Below are 15,824 nucleotides of genomic sequence, written 5' to 3'. Positions count from 1 at the left end.
GGGCAGTTTGAGCTAAGCTTTCTCTACTTCTCCAAGCTGACTGCTCCGTTCACCTCCCGCAGAACCAGTAGCCCAAGCCCACCCTCCCCTTACCGCTTTGCCTGACCTCCATTTTCTGCAGTCAGCAGATTTTCTTTATCCTTGCATGTTGTTTCTCTGGGGTCACTGATTAAATAAATCAAACAAAAGTGGTCTGGTATTGATCTTTATAGCATGCTGTTAGTATTTTCCTCTGCTCTGAACTGAGTTCTTTTAGAAGCACTTGTCTTTAATAACCAAGCTAGTCCATTATCCACTCAAGCAGCTCAGCAGCGCTAATATTATAATCATTCCCCTTACACACGACATTGTATCAGATTACTCAGATCAAGTGAAACATGTCTATGACTTTCTCTCACATAGTGCTTTTGTCCTTGGTGTGTGACCCAGAAAAGTCCTTCCACAAATGCATCCTTGAAGCCATTGCTCTGTGGTTCCTGTATGGATTTGTTTTTAAATTCAATGTAAGATAAATAAGCATTGGTTACTTTTACTTTGCATTGATTAGGGTTTTCTTTCTTCTGTTTCTTGCAAGTGATATTTTGCTTGATGTAGAGAAAGAAAAAATACAAGGATTGCTTACTTTAGAAAAATCAGAATACCAGCACAGGAGCAACAGTTTAACTATGAATCTTGTTTTTAGTATAGTGGCTTAGTGGCAGCAGGTAGGAAAGAATAGCTATTGATGTGGAATTGAGATTTGTGCTGTAAAGCTAAAACACACCTTTTGGGGGCGTGAATAGTCGGCCAGTAGGAAAGAGAATAGAAAATCAGTATAAATTCTTGTGACAGTAGTAGACTTGGTTTTAGTCTTCACAATAAAAACGTTAGCCTATTATAATTATGTATATATAACCACAAAGAAGCCTATTAATTCAGGTGAAAAAGCTGTTGCCTACAATCTAATGAACTGCCCACCCAAATAAATTGCTTGATCAGTCCAAAAGCAAAATTAAGCCTGGCATCTCCAAAATAAATGCATACTACTACTAAAAACAGGAGATTAAACAAAATGTTCTTCAGCTAGTACAGTTTTAATATATCCACAGGTGTGGATAATGATGCAGAGGAAAAATTGCTTCTGAATTTAATTTAATGTAATCTAAATTTTTAGGTGTTACTAATGACTAAATTAATGATATGCCAATCTGAGATTTCTTAAAGACCGATTTTTAAGCAAGTTGAATACTTGTCCTTACTTTTGGAAATCAAATCCTTTCAAAATAACACAAGTTAGAAAATAGAAAACTGACCACTGCTACTGTCTAGTCACCCGCTTAGCTTCTAGTAGGCTTACTGGGAAATTCGCACAGGTGGAGAAAAGATCTGACTTCAAATGTGTTGTAGTCAACACATGTGTAGTCAACAAATGTGTAAAATACCCCCACTGAAAATAATATTGTGGTGATACCTTTTAATGTGTTTTCCCATTATTGTTATATAGCTCTACAGTGACATGAACTATTTGGGAAACAAAATGTATATGCTACTACATTACTGGTGGTTAACCATTAACATTGCTAACACAATTGAACAATACAAATTAGGTTTATTAAAAGATCAAAGGTAGTATAATATTAACTAGAATAATCTAATGTTTTCTATAGTCTGTCTTCTGTGTTCCTTTTTTTTTTTTTTTTTTTTTTTTTTTTTTTCTCCTACTGCAATTGGTTCTATGAAATAAAGACTTTTTCTGTGTACTTTACCAAACCAAATCATATTATGGAAAGTAGAACACGGTTAAATGAGAGTTAAAATAGTCTCAAATGAGAAATAAGTGTTTGGATATAAAAAAAAAAATCATGAAACATTGTAAAATAGGAGTGCAATTGAATTTGCAGAGAGGTAGATTCTGGGAGAATGGGGGTGGTGAGTAGGGGGGGACATGGGACTCCAGTTGGCAGCATTTTAACAAGTACAGTTCTATTGGAACCAATCAGAATATTGGAACAAACAAAGGGTTGATGGGCTGGTCTCTACTTTGTGATCTTCCATGTACTGTGGCCTAGTTTTATTCTGAAGTTCTGCTGCTGAGAGCTCCTCACTCACAATGACCACGTGGAAATGAGCTTTTTGTAGAACACTGATGAGGCCTATGCGTGGTGTGTGAGCAGTGCATTGGAAAGCTCTGGGGTTTTGACATATTGCCAAAATCAGGCTTTATAATTGAAATCACAGATGGGAAATGATGATTCTCTGTACTTTATAACTGCCAAATCTAAATGACATTTCATAGGACCAGCAAAAACACATTTGTTCAGTGACCCCCAAATTACCTTTAAACCAAAGTCCAAAGCTATGTTGGAAACATTCAGTTTTAAAAATCCTATCATGTCAAATCAAGTCCAAAAACAATGTGAAGCATTGGGTTGCTTTCATATGAGCTGCTACTAGGTCTTTGAGTCCCACTTTATCTTAATTCTTCTCAGCACATCTGATATTGTTAGGACAGGTCAGTATTGAGAAAAAAATATGTGTATTGGAGATTTTTTTTTTTTTCGGGGGGGGGGGGGAGGAGGGGGGCTAGAATCTTTCTGTTGCATTTCAGGATAGTTGGAGGAAATCCCAGGTCAGAAAGGGTGATTTGCAAGCAAGTGCAGAGATGTGTGAAAAAGCTGAAAAATGCTTTGTTCCTGCCAGGTTTAATGGTAGGACAATGGCTATGCAGCAGCAGTGTAAAAGAGAAGACTAGTGAGCAGACGGTCTATTGTGTTTCCCTTGGAAGACGTGATTCCTGCTGATGACGTGGAAAAGGGGAGGTCAGGATAGCTGCTGAAAGAAAGGTTTGAAAATCATGAGGGCAGGAATTAAGCATAACTGGAGACCATATTCATTTTCACATGGTTATTTATGAACTCAACAGAGAAGGGAAATTAAATCAATGAAGCAAACAATATGATTCGTGAGAATTTTACCTGAGAAATTCTGGGGGGCAGAAAGCATCAAAACTGAGTCAAAATACAGTCGTGTGGGAGAGAAAGGGATGAATCAGATGGCATAGTCTCAGGTGTCAAACTTCAGTGTCAATGACAAGCGATGATGGTACAGTATGAGAGGGAGGAGAAGCCTTGTATTGTTCTGGAATTCATTTCTACTCATGTTTCAAGTTGATGACAAGATGCACAAGGGCAGTGTACAATATATCCGTACAAATAACTGTAATCTTACATCTCTTTCTGCTGTTCGTGTATTAATATTTTTCTTATCAAAGCACTAGAGATATTCTTTCTCTTGAAACCAATATAAGATTTAATAAGATTGATCTCTGATTAGCAAAAAAAAAAAAAAAAAAAAAAAAAAACAACCTCATTAATCAATAGTACAGGTCTAAGCTAGCAGGTTTTGTTACAAATTACTAATTTACTAATTTACTTTTGTTAGAAATTACTGTTACTGTTTTAAAACAAACAAACAAAAACAAACAAAAACAAAAAACACACAAACTGAATGTTCCTGCTAATATAAAATCTTTTCTTGTTAGAAAGTTTCAGGAAAACAGTTGCTTTTATATTAATCAGAAGAAAATAAGATTGATTTATTCAGATAAACATATTTCTCTAAAATAACCTCCTTTGAATTTTTCTCAAACTTTTAGCTCAACCTTTGATAGCTACTGTCAATCAACATCCACCATATTGTGGCTAGCTGGCAAGCAGTTGTGCTTGCATCTGACACAGATGCTACCCACTTCTATTTGGCTTATGTGAAAGGAATACATTAGACATCTGCTACAACATTTGATTGATTTATCATGCAGTGTTAAACTGCTTTAAAAATATGCTGAAATCTTTGGTAATGTTCTAGGAAGTTAAACTTAGATCCTCATTGTTCTTACATTCCTGAATGAGTTATTGAATATAAAACAAACCGATTCAGGATAGGAATTTTTAAAAATCCTGAAAAAAAATCTGTGCTTTATTACTCATTATTAACTAACTAATGTTTAAATAGTGACTTCATGGTGTATGATGTAAATTTATGGTGAAAACTGTGAAATGTGTTGTAGGCACAGAATCATTTGGCATTTAAGGTAGTACAATAAATTATATGACTTATCTTTTTAGCTATTTAAGACAGGACTCGGGATGTTGAGTGAATGGGAATTCTTTGATAATAGTGCAAGAAGATAAGTGGTTGTTTCTTTGTATTGTAATGGAAAGAAGAGAGGAGTGAATTCTTTACACAAGCATGTATTTCTCATCTCATGATAAGCTGTGGCATAAGCCCCTTCTATTAAACATAATGCAAACTTTCTAAATCCTCACCATTGATGTATATCACTGAAATGATGCAATTTGTTTAGGTGGAAAGTGCTGAGCATTTTGACATTCTGGGTAGTAGATGGATGCCAATAGAAACGTGGCTAACTTATGTGAAGTTATCCATTTTTATAAACTTCTGATTATATAGATGTTGAAATCTTATCTAGTACCTTACCTAGTATTTATACATAGATTTTATTTTTGCTTTCAATAATTTCTGGAAAAATCTCTGTATTCAAATCTCTGTATTCAATGGTTATATATTAGCTCAGTGAAAATTGATTTTTTGTTAGGTAGAATTCACTTTAACTATTGGCCTGAAAAACAAACAAACAAACAAAAAAGCAACAACAAAAAACCTACATCATCATACATAAAGATATTTCTTAAGTCAATAACCTGAGTTTTCAGTAAGAAGTATCTGTTCACTTTGCAGTTTTGAATATTAGACATGTAGAAGTCTTAATTAGGTACAATGTTATAATTTTTATATAGTTTTTAACTGTCTATGCAAAAAATGAAATGCATTACAATATTTTATTTTCCTGACTGATGAAAAATGAAGCAAATAAAAGAACCATTTCTTTTAAGGCTCAGTTAAAATGAAGAATGGATCTGTTTTTCCAAGTTTTTTTTTGGCTTTTATTTTTAAAGCAATTTACTTTCCTATGATTTCTACTCTAAGTATTTCATCAATGATGTAATATTAAAACAATAGAAAATTTGGAAGAGCATTAGTACTTTTCTTGAAGAAAATTATTCTGATGCTAATATTATTTGCCTAATGTCTGCTTATGTTGATGCTTTACATGATTCACCAAAATTAACAGCAATTAACTCATCCCTGAAACTTTCCTATCAATATTTTTATATACTTTTTTTTTTTTCTAACTAATCAGCAATAAGACTACCCCTGATGTTCTTTCATCAGAGTGGACAGGATGCTAGGCTTCAGTCCAACCGAAATAGCACAACCATAACAGTAGCAAAGTTCTGTAACACTTACAGGAGAACATTTAGATGTCCAAGTATACAGATTGTATTGTAATAATGCATTGGTGGGAGGTTGTTTTTTCTTTTTTTCTGGATTTGGAGTGAGGAGGTATGCTACTGATCATTTTTGCAACTTTCTGGCCATCACCCCCTTTTCCTATAAGGGACTTGAAAGTGGCTAGTTGCTTCCTGCCTTCCTTCCTGCCTGCCTGCCTGCCTGCCTGCCTGTGTGCCTGCCTGCCTGCCTGCCTGCCTGCCTTCCTTCCTTCCTTCTTTTCTTCCTTCCTTCCTTTCTTCCTTCCTTCCTTCCTTCTTCCCTTCCTTCCTTCCTTCCTTCCTCCTTTTCTTTCTTTCTTTTATTGTTGTCTTGTTCTCTTTTTTCTCAATCTCTTTTTCTTTCTCATTCTTTCTCTTTCTCTCTTTCTTTCTCTCTTTCTCGTTCTCATTCTCTCGTTCTCTCGTTCTCTTTTTCTTTTCATAACAGACTCAGTTTAAGCCTTTCACCAGAATTCACTAGTAATACTTTTCTTGGTAAATAAAAGATAGTCAAAGTTAGTTATGTTAGTCTAAGTATTCTAAATGCATAATCCTGACTTTGTCCAGTGATTTTGTTTATGATCACTTTTAATCACTTTAAATATTCAGGTCACTTAGTGCATTTACAATCCAGCACATTGGCAGGAACCTGACAGTCCAACCTGACAGTTAGTTAGGTTGAAGGAAACGTCAGACTTTTGTGCAGACTTTCACACTGTTAGGCCACATAGACAGTACATAAATCAGAAAATTCAGATGAAAGATTGGCCAGTTTTTAAAGATGACTTTTGGTGATATATTTAATATAAAAGGTCTTTTTGACATCTCAGAAGATAGTGAATTGTTTTCAAGAATTTTAAGTGAAAGAAATGAAAGTCAAGATAGGTCCATCATATTTTGACGAGGTGGTAGAGCTTGCTGCAAGTGTTCTCTGTAGGGGAAGAAAAGTATGAGTGAAATTTATAGACATGACTATAGACATGACAAACTATTTCTTAGCTTGAATCTGGTCTTTTGATTAATGTAGTCTTTGCAATACTTGCTTTGCACTTGACAAATTCATGTATCCTAACATATCCTTCTATGTGCCACTATTATGATGCTACTCTATCTGCATACACTGCCTCTGTTTGAATAAGAAGCCTATTTCTATCACCTACTCTTTAAACTGTCATAGTCCTAGCAGATTGTCCTGACAGTAACTTCATCTTTTTTTGTTCACTTTTAACTTAGAGAGACAATGCTCTTTCTCCACTTACACAGTCCTCACAGATCTTTTTAGAATATGGGTGTCCTACTGAAGCAAGAGATATTTAGTGCAGTCTTATTTAGTTGTCATAGTTCCACAACCACAGAGCACTTTTGAAAATACTTTGTAAGGAATCTTTGCCTTGGTTGAATCTTTGCCTAGAGGTTGACTCTACATGTGGGTTTTATGTAGATCAAATGTACTGCAGTTTGGGCAGGTGTGATGAACTCAGAGGTGTGTGTGTTCATTCAGCATGTGAGGGATTAGACTGTTGGACTGTGCCTGATGGGTTATGTGAAGGTTAGGAAGATATTTATGATGTTTTATTGACCAATAGTTGATGTGCACCTGGTAGAGAATGGAGGAATGTGTGACTAGCTTCATTTTGGAATGATTTTTCTTTTTACTTAAAGTGGTAGTAAGTGTTCTTAAACATGCAGTGTTTTCTTTCCTTTAAGAAAAAATCTAATTATATACTTCTAGAGAGGATGTTGAGTGAAGAGTAGCAAGATTAAAAACAAACAAAACAAACAAACAAACAGAACACACACACACACAAAATCCCCAAACTTTAATATTCCATTTCAGTTTCAATCTACAACAAAAGGTAAATCTTTAAGAGTACATCCAAAAATAAGAGCAAATAGGTAGCTTGCTACTGCTGTTATCTTGATCTCTCTTCAAACCCTTCATCTCCTGTAGCTATGGACATGTTGATACCTGATTCTTGCCCCAGACCTACCAGGGCACACTTGACATAAATTGTTCAAAAAATAAAATAAAATAAAATAAAATATCATCAAATTACACTGCACTGAATATACTGTTTGTTCAGCAGCTTAGCCAGTGAAAGAATATTCCTGACTGGAAGTGGAGGGAAACAGAAATAGTGTGACAGCTTGACTTGACTTGTACTAAAGATTTTCTCTCCACAAGCGTGAATTGGTGCGAATTGATGTTTATGAATATTTGAAGTAATATTTATATAACTTCTTATATAACTTATATAACTACTTACGTAATTATTACTTATATAACTATAAGTAATATTTATAATAATTTGAAGTAATATTTATAGCTTAAAACACAGTCCAAATTGATAAAACAAACAAAAAACTTTCTTATGTTTTAAGGTACCTCCTTAGTCTTTGGTATCCTTCAAACAAATTGTAATTAAAACATTGCCTTCAAATGAACTTGAGTAATTATCTTACTGTATTATTACATTATTGCTTTCTTTAGCAAAATTACCAAATGTTTTATGAAGCATAATAAAATATTACTCTGTACAATAAAGTACTTAAAGCATTTCTGAAAACTTCTGGACAAGACACAAACTTTCTGGCATATATGTTTTACATTAGCAATACTAACATGACATTTTTTATTTATAACACTGCAATATGATATACATAAAAAGTATTGTATATGAGTATATACACACAGGGAACAAGGAAGCTCATTCTATCACATTCTCTTATTTTGGTTCTAGTTTATACATTTACAGTGTCATTTTAAAAGCTGTTAAAAGAAGACCCCAAAGTTTCGTATGTTTTAATATAATTCCTTTTTGTTTAATACTTTCTTTTATCCCTGTGTTTAATGAGTGCTGAGGGATAAAATTAACCAACATATTGTCCAGTTTTTTAGCCATTGAAATGAAATAATAGATATCAATTTAGGCTAGCTGAAGAATTGATGAAGTATCTTCTGTTGTGTGTATCCCAGTTAAATTGGGAAGTGATTAAAAACAACAATAAAAGCACTGAAGCCAATTGACCCTTTATACAAATGGCTCCACTCACACCACTTCAGTCAAGGGATGTTATTGTGGTATGGCATTAAATGAGAACTGTTTAAAAAAGAAAAAAAAGGAAAGAAAAAAAAAAAGAAAGAAAAAAAAAAGAAAAGAAAAAGAAAAAGAAAAACTCTCAATTTCATAAATCTCTGTAAAATGAAAGTGTAACATTAGTTGTGAGAAAAAACAAAGCTCTTTTCCCCAGGATTCTGTATAAAGACTTTTAGAGGAAAAAAAAACTCAACAAAACAAATAAAACCAAAACAAAAAAATTACAACAACAACAAACAGAACTATATGAACCACAAACCACATTCCCTGTTTTCCAGGTCATAACACAAGTCAGGCTGTTGGCCAACCCAAGACCAGTTCCTGAAACAGTGTCAGATCAAGAGGGAGGTAAGGAAATATACTGTTTATTTGATGAACAGGTAAATGGACCTAGGTTAAAATCATTTAGCTGACTTCTGTGCATGTATCACTTTCAATTACAATTTTCTGGCAAATCAAATTCGCATCTAGTCTGCCAAATACTCCTGACTGAGATATTATAGCTATGACCATTTCTGAACTTGTTCCCTTTGTTTATATATTTATTTATTTATTTTCAGGGAAAGAGATAATAGAGATAAAAATTTTGTACAGCTTCTACTGAGCTATAAAGGAATATGAAAAAATATTTTAAAAGTTGTTTATTATATTTAATGGGACTGAGAAGTCTAGATAAATTGTTAATGATACTAATGTTTTGAGCTCAGGTTGACCTAAGGACCTCAGAAGGCATTTGGAACTTGAAAGGAAGGTTGGCCATAGTTGGGTCTAAATAAGAAAGAATTTGCATGAGAGGAAAGCCTCTTAGAATATTTCAATGTTACTTGCTCCTTCAACAAATATTTATAAAATCATATCACACATTTATTTTGATAATTGGTGCCAGTGAAGGAAAACAGATTCTTCCATAGAGTAGCTTTTGTAGCCCTTTTTCCAGTCCCGTTCTTTCTTTACATTTATCTTTGAGCAGTCTTTTTGGAGATTTGTGTTCCTATCTTCTCTTTGGTGCCAAGGACAGTCAAAAATACTTCTGACTGTTTCAATGTCACTTAACTAAAATGCCTTTATTCAGCCTATGGGTTTGGAACTAGTATAATCAAGAGGCTTGGTTGTCCCTGAAGTTGCTGTAAGCAAAGTCAATGGTATCACGGTTTGTTTCCTCTTCCTGTTATATTTCTTCTGTATTTAGCATCTTGTGTAAGATATGTTGCAGAATTATAAAAATTATATTTTGTCTCTGTGGTTCAAGATGGTCCATTTGAATTTAGAGTATGTGCAATATACATAGTTCAGGAAAAAAATGTTTACTGGTATATGAGTAGTATGTGAAGGCAAACCTTATCTTAAGTAGCATACATAAGATGCTGTATGAGAAGAAAAGATATTTGTAAAGTTACCAGTTCTGATTTTGTAGATAAATTAGAAGACTGACCTTCTCTTGCCATTAAAATCAGTCATTAAAAAGCTACATTTTAAATGCAGTGCATATTATCCTTTATTAAATATTTGAAAGAGACCATGTATTTACTTTTACTATTCCATTTAACAGTGCTGAGTTATAGGTCAATGTGAAGATTGCCAAGGACAGGGAGACTGCAACTGTTGTTACAGCTACCTGTTTTAGGGCTTTATTTCCAAGTAGATTATTATTATTATTATTAGGAGCATTATTTTTTCTTACCTTGAATTTTTAATGCTTCTGCTCATCTGTCTCTTTTTGATTTGAAAACCTCTGAGCTGTCCAACAGATGAGACATTTCTGTGAGAATAAGCCATTAGGGATTGGCAGCTCATTTCAGTACCCCAAAGTGTGTAGACAGAGTCCTTATTTAGGAGGACAGTTAGGATGAAAAGTTAGTATTTCTTCAAAGCAGAAGTCGTTTAGCTTGAATTGTGATCTTAAATATGGATGATTCTGAAGAGAAATCCATGCCTGGCAACAGAGGAATTGTGCCACTAAGAGATATAGGCTACATTTTGTGATTGTTTTAATAAGACTATTAAAAAAAAAAAAAAAAAAGGCACTAAAATGAAGACAGGATGTGCAGGAATACTTAGACATTGCAACTCAGCAAATGTATGATAGGAGGGTTTAAGAAAAGTCCTCTGCAAATGGAAATCAGATCTAGTAGAGCATACTGAGAAGAAACATTTTTTTACCACCATAGCTGAAACGCTTGGAATTAGGAAGACTCATGGAGTTATTTCAGTGAAGTAGTTAATAAGAAATTAAGTATTTCAGACACATGCAGTCTGTGAGAGAGCTGCTGGGTCACTGGGCCTACCAAAGAGTGAAAGGAGCACTTAAGGTGAATAAGGTTTATGCTGAAAAGCTAAGTGATTTGTAACTCTTTTCAAAAAACATAAATTAATATGTCAGAGGAGGTACTTGAAAAACATTTAGCAGAAATAGAAGAGGTCCAGAGAAGGGTGACTACATAATTACAGACCTGGAATGACTTTGTAAGAGGATAGATTTTGAATGATTACAACCTCTGGGGAGAAAAAAAAAGGAATGAAATAGGACATGAGAAGCATGGAGAAAAAAAAAAAAAAAAAAAAAAAAAAGCTTTTGAGTGTATATTCCTCCATCAAAACATATAGTCTCGGGAAGTCACTGCCACAGCTATAGAATATTAGATGTTTCTATTCTAGACATATGATATAATGGCAGTGTTTGTAGTAGATAGAGTCATGGAGAGTTGCACAGTCAAACATAAGGCAGAAACACATTAATCAGAATAATGATAAAACATATGAAATGTGGTTTACTTTCAGAGTTTTTAGAAGGTTCCCTGAAACATCTACAAACCTGGATGGAGGAATATGATTCTATGATTCTATGAATATTTTAGAAGCAAAACTAGTTCCAACCAATACACAAGTTTTCTAAGGGAACCCATAATTCCACATACAAAAAGCTGGCAATTCTATTTCAATTTAGAAAATTACTTTAAGAATGTATATACAGTGTAGTTTATTAATGTTTTCATGCACTGGCTTTAAAACATTTTACTATGTGCTGTCTGTCTGATGCAGTTTTCTACCAAACAACAAAACTAAATGCATATTTTAGTTTTATATACATACTATTTTGCATATAAGTTTATATATAGGTATGTACACTCACACATTATTGAAGTAAACAGTTGTCATCTGCATGGCTGAGTCTTTACTATTCTGCTGTTGATTTCCTGTGTATTATTGGTTTGTAGCTAAGTTTCATTAACTATTTTGCATTCTGTTAAAGTCTGAATTCTAAAGGCCAATGCTTGCCTCTCCTAAGGAGTACTAGCTAAAATGGATGCAGAAATCTAATGACTTCTGTGAAAAGTCACTCCATGGGAACTTACAGGTCTGTGAAATACAGTATACAGAAGCAGTGTGACTCTGCAGAATTTCATATTTAGAGGAGGATATACCAACAGCTTGATGTTTTTGCCTTCTTCAGACATGATAAAATTATTGATGTAAATTTTAACTTGTGGAAATCAAAATATCATGAAGGCATCCACATAGATTTTGTCCATAAATAGGGCTTTTCCATTCTAGCTTGTGCCCTATAAGCCTTTTAGTGTCCTGGTGAAAACAGATTTTGACAATGCAATTAAATTAAATTATTTATTTTTCTTTAGAGCAAATTGCCTATCATCTATATCCAATATACTTTCTGAATTGATATTTTGGGTAACATTGCAAATGAAATATAACTAAAATTTAGGAATAGATAAGTAGCTCTTTGGTCAAATGAATTAATTAACGTAGTGCATCTCTGCATTTTAATACAGACAGTTAACTTGCAATAACTTTGACCCTCTTCAGGTCTGCAACCTATGGAGAGACTGAACCCTTAATTATCTCTGGGTATATTTTCTTTACTTTCTGCATGTTATTTATAAGTGCTATCCTCTTAAGATGGAGCAGTGGATTATTTGGTGATATAAATGTGCAATTACAACAGTTAGTTTAGTCCTGAGCTGGTGATATGGTTCACTTGATTCACTTGGTGCAGAGGAAGATGTACGTTATGATAAACATATGCTGTGTTCTTTTTTGATATCATGATAAATCAAATAGGAGAAACAGACCAAATGCTAGCTGCTCAGAATGTCCTCTCTGCCTGTTCTGAGCATCTGTTTTCACCTTTGAAATTAACATCTCTCCAGATAATTGGGCCAGGATACTTCCCGGTCTTGGTTTTCACTTCAGTACTTTGCATGAACAGTTGTTTGACCAAGAAAGATATTAAGACCATAATTAGTTAAAAACAAGTAAACAACAACAACAAAGTATGTATCCTTTGTTGATATATTGAAACACAATTGTGTTGCTACAGCACCAGCTATTTTTTGAAAGTTATTTTCTTGTCATACATTTTTTTTTTTTTTATTACTTAATTATTTATTTTGCCTCTTGCTAATCTTTGTTTCTTTTACTTGATGGGATCTTCTTGCTGCTTCTTCTTTTGGTTCTTCTTTTGGCTTAAGATATACATTAAACAGCTTTTTTTTTTTTTTTTTTTTTTTTTAATCTTGTTTTGTGTAGTTTTAGAACTACTTAAATTCGGCAGGTAGTGTTGTTTGTTTTCTACTTATAATTTGACATGCCAGCTATTTTTGTCTCTTCCTTGCACATAGTATGTGTTCAGCTAAGTTAATATCTACCTAGCTTTGAATTATTGCAGTCTTAATTGTATTTTTTTTTTTTTCACTTTTATTTAATCTGGCACACAAGGCATTCTTTACATGCCTTGTAAATGCCTATTATTACAAAAATCAGGCCTTGCTATTAAACACCTTCCCATAATACATAAGAAAGGAGACAGCAAACAATGTAATTCCAGAGGAATCAAAGGAAACATGGCATGTCCTGATTTAGCCGATCACTAGTTCAGATAAAGAAATCTGCTTCCTGAAAGACACATCATATTCACTCTGTTTCCCCTTTATTCCTAAACTCATGCACTGTATCCCAGACTGAATTAGAATCATAGAATCATTACAGTTGGAAAAGACCTCCAAGATTATCTAACTGTCCCCATAACACCAATATTACCCACTAAACTATGTCCCTAAGTATCATATCCAACCTTTCTTTAAACACCCGCAGGGACGGTGACTCCACCACCTAATGCCTAAACTTCATACAGTCTGACCTAAAGAATCCAGTTTGCTGTGACTTGTTCTTAGCTCTTTCGTTCTGCTTTCACATTATTTTTTTTTTTAACTTGGTGTTCTAGTGCTGTTGTGGTTGTCATCAGTTGGATTTTCTTTGAAGTATCTGAAATATGGATTGTGAACCATGCCATGTTTCATATTCTACAAATATAGTATAGAATAAAAATTTAACACCCAAAGAATGAAAGGAAGATTACATGTTTTGTATGGTTGATAAGCTAAATATAAAAGCATCCTTAGTAATGACATTGCATTCATTGAGGTAGCAACTAAAAATATTTTAAAGAGATATGAGCTTATTAATCAAGCAAATATAATTAATCAGCACATACAAATTTGCTAAATCAACTAATTATTCTCTCTCTATATATTATGTTGTAAAAAATGTTAAATAAAAATATAGTTCTGTCTTAATTTGAGTGTAGTTATTTCAGCATCTATCATACTACTAATTCTGGGACATGAATAATCTCAACATAACAAAATGCATTGCAACATCCTTTAGGTGCTCCAGTTTCCATATACTTTGTGCTTTTCAGTCAAGGGCATAACTTTGTTGCTGGGGGAATTCATGGTACATGGAGAAAACAGTGATAGCTGTATGACTGACTGATTATAAGCATCCCTGAATCTAAGGAAGCTTTCCTCTGTGCTTCAGTGAAGTAAGGACCTGCTAAGATTTTAAGAATCTTAGTAATGCTCTGTCAATAGGCATGATGTTTTTAGTCCTATTTTCCATAAGAATGAGTATCTGAACTTGAGCTAAATTTTATCTGTAGCTGTATTTGAATGCTTCCATTAGACTGAGTCAGGAAGATCTGAGAGGTAATATATTAATAAAAATAAGATGCTTTCTTTAATGAAATGCATATTGAAGACTCAATATCTAGAGACATAAAAAGACAAAATTTATTCCCAAGGAAGGAAAAACCTTATTTACCTTATTGGTAAATAGGAAATATACATTTCATAAAATAAGAAAGAAAAAAGTGTTCTAAAATTACTTTGATTCTAGTTAAATATATATGATGTAGTTATCTAGAGAACCTGAGACTGATTCACATCTTTAACACTTAGGCAACAGAGATACAAAGCTGACTGACACTGGTCAGTGAATGCAGCTTGTAGAAAGTGAATGCATCAGATGCTGTATTTCCAAAAGTGGTACATAGATAGTTTCTGTAGTTAATGACTTAATTCTACCAGTTTTAAGGCAGATCTCCAAAGTATGTTTAGTCAGGTGAGTTTCTTCATCTCAGAATCCTCAACGAAGAATTGGAGCAGAGAGAAAAGTTATGGAAACTAGAGTCAATTGACAGACAGGTACAGGAGAGATAAATGGTGGCCTTTGTGCTGATTTTCATAGTCCTCTTTCGCACACACTATTGTGCATTCCTAAGATCTTCTAGACATAAATCTTCAGCACAGCAAATCTTGGCTTTCCAATGGATAAAAAGCAGTATTTCCTCATCAGTCACTACTTACATTATCTTTTTTAATTTTCAACAAATACAATTTATCTAAATAAAGTTTGCTTTATTTGAAAAAAAAATATATACATTGGCTAATTATTTTATAGGTGCTGTTTAATTAGTATTCATCTGTACAGAGGAAGTAGTGTTACTTACAGTGTAAGTCACTGTGAGTAAAATTTAGAAATGAAGCCTGTAAGCTTGCAGTATATGTCAAGGTTAGAAAAATTAGAAAATACATTAAATTGGAAAATTTACCACTGAAGAAACTTAGACAGTCTTTCAATGTACTAATGCATACTTATTCTCCATACTTATTCACTGGGTTTCTTTACATTCCACTTTAACTTTTTGGAGAATAAAATATTTATAAACATTAAAAAAAAAAAAAAATTCTTAACATACAAAGTTTCAGAATTTTCTAGATTTCAATATTAACACTCGTGCTTGTATGAAATACTGATTTTATCATTGCATTATTTTCAACTTCAGAAGTTGCATTTGGAAGTAATGCAATTGGGATGGTTTGGACCACACTGTCCACCTGCTATTTATTAATTATTGTCTGGATGACTGATTTTTTGGTAACACCGAAGGAGGTGTAGCTCTTCAATTCTGGCAGCATCCACAGAATGGTGTCACTGTAATGGGTTTTTTGACAACATAATCTGCTCTACAGTCATACAGCAATGGTCTGTGCCCTGAGCAATATAATACATGTACCTAATACAAGTGCTTCTTGGATAG

The sequence above is a fragment of the Oxyura jamaicensis genome, chromosome 11 (genome assembly GCF_011077185.1).
Source record: "Oxyura jamaicensis isolate SHBP4307 breed ruddy duck chromosome 11, BPBGC_Ojam_1.0, whole genome shotgun sequence".
NCBI classification, from domain to species: domain Eukaryota; kingdom Metazoa; phylum Chordata; class Aves; order Anseriformes; family Anatidae; genus Oxyura; species Oxyura jamaicensis.
Note: the sequence above shows the minus strand (reverse complement) of the source record.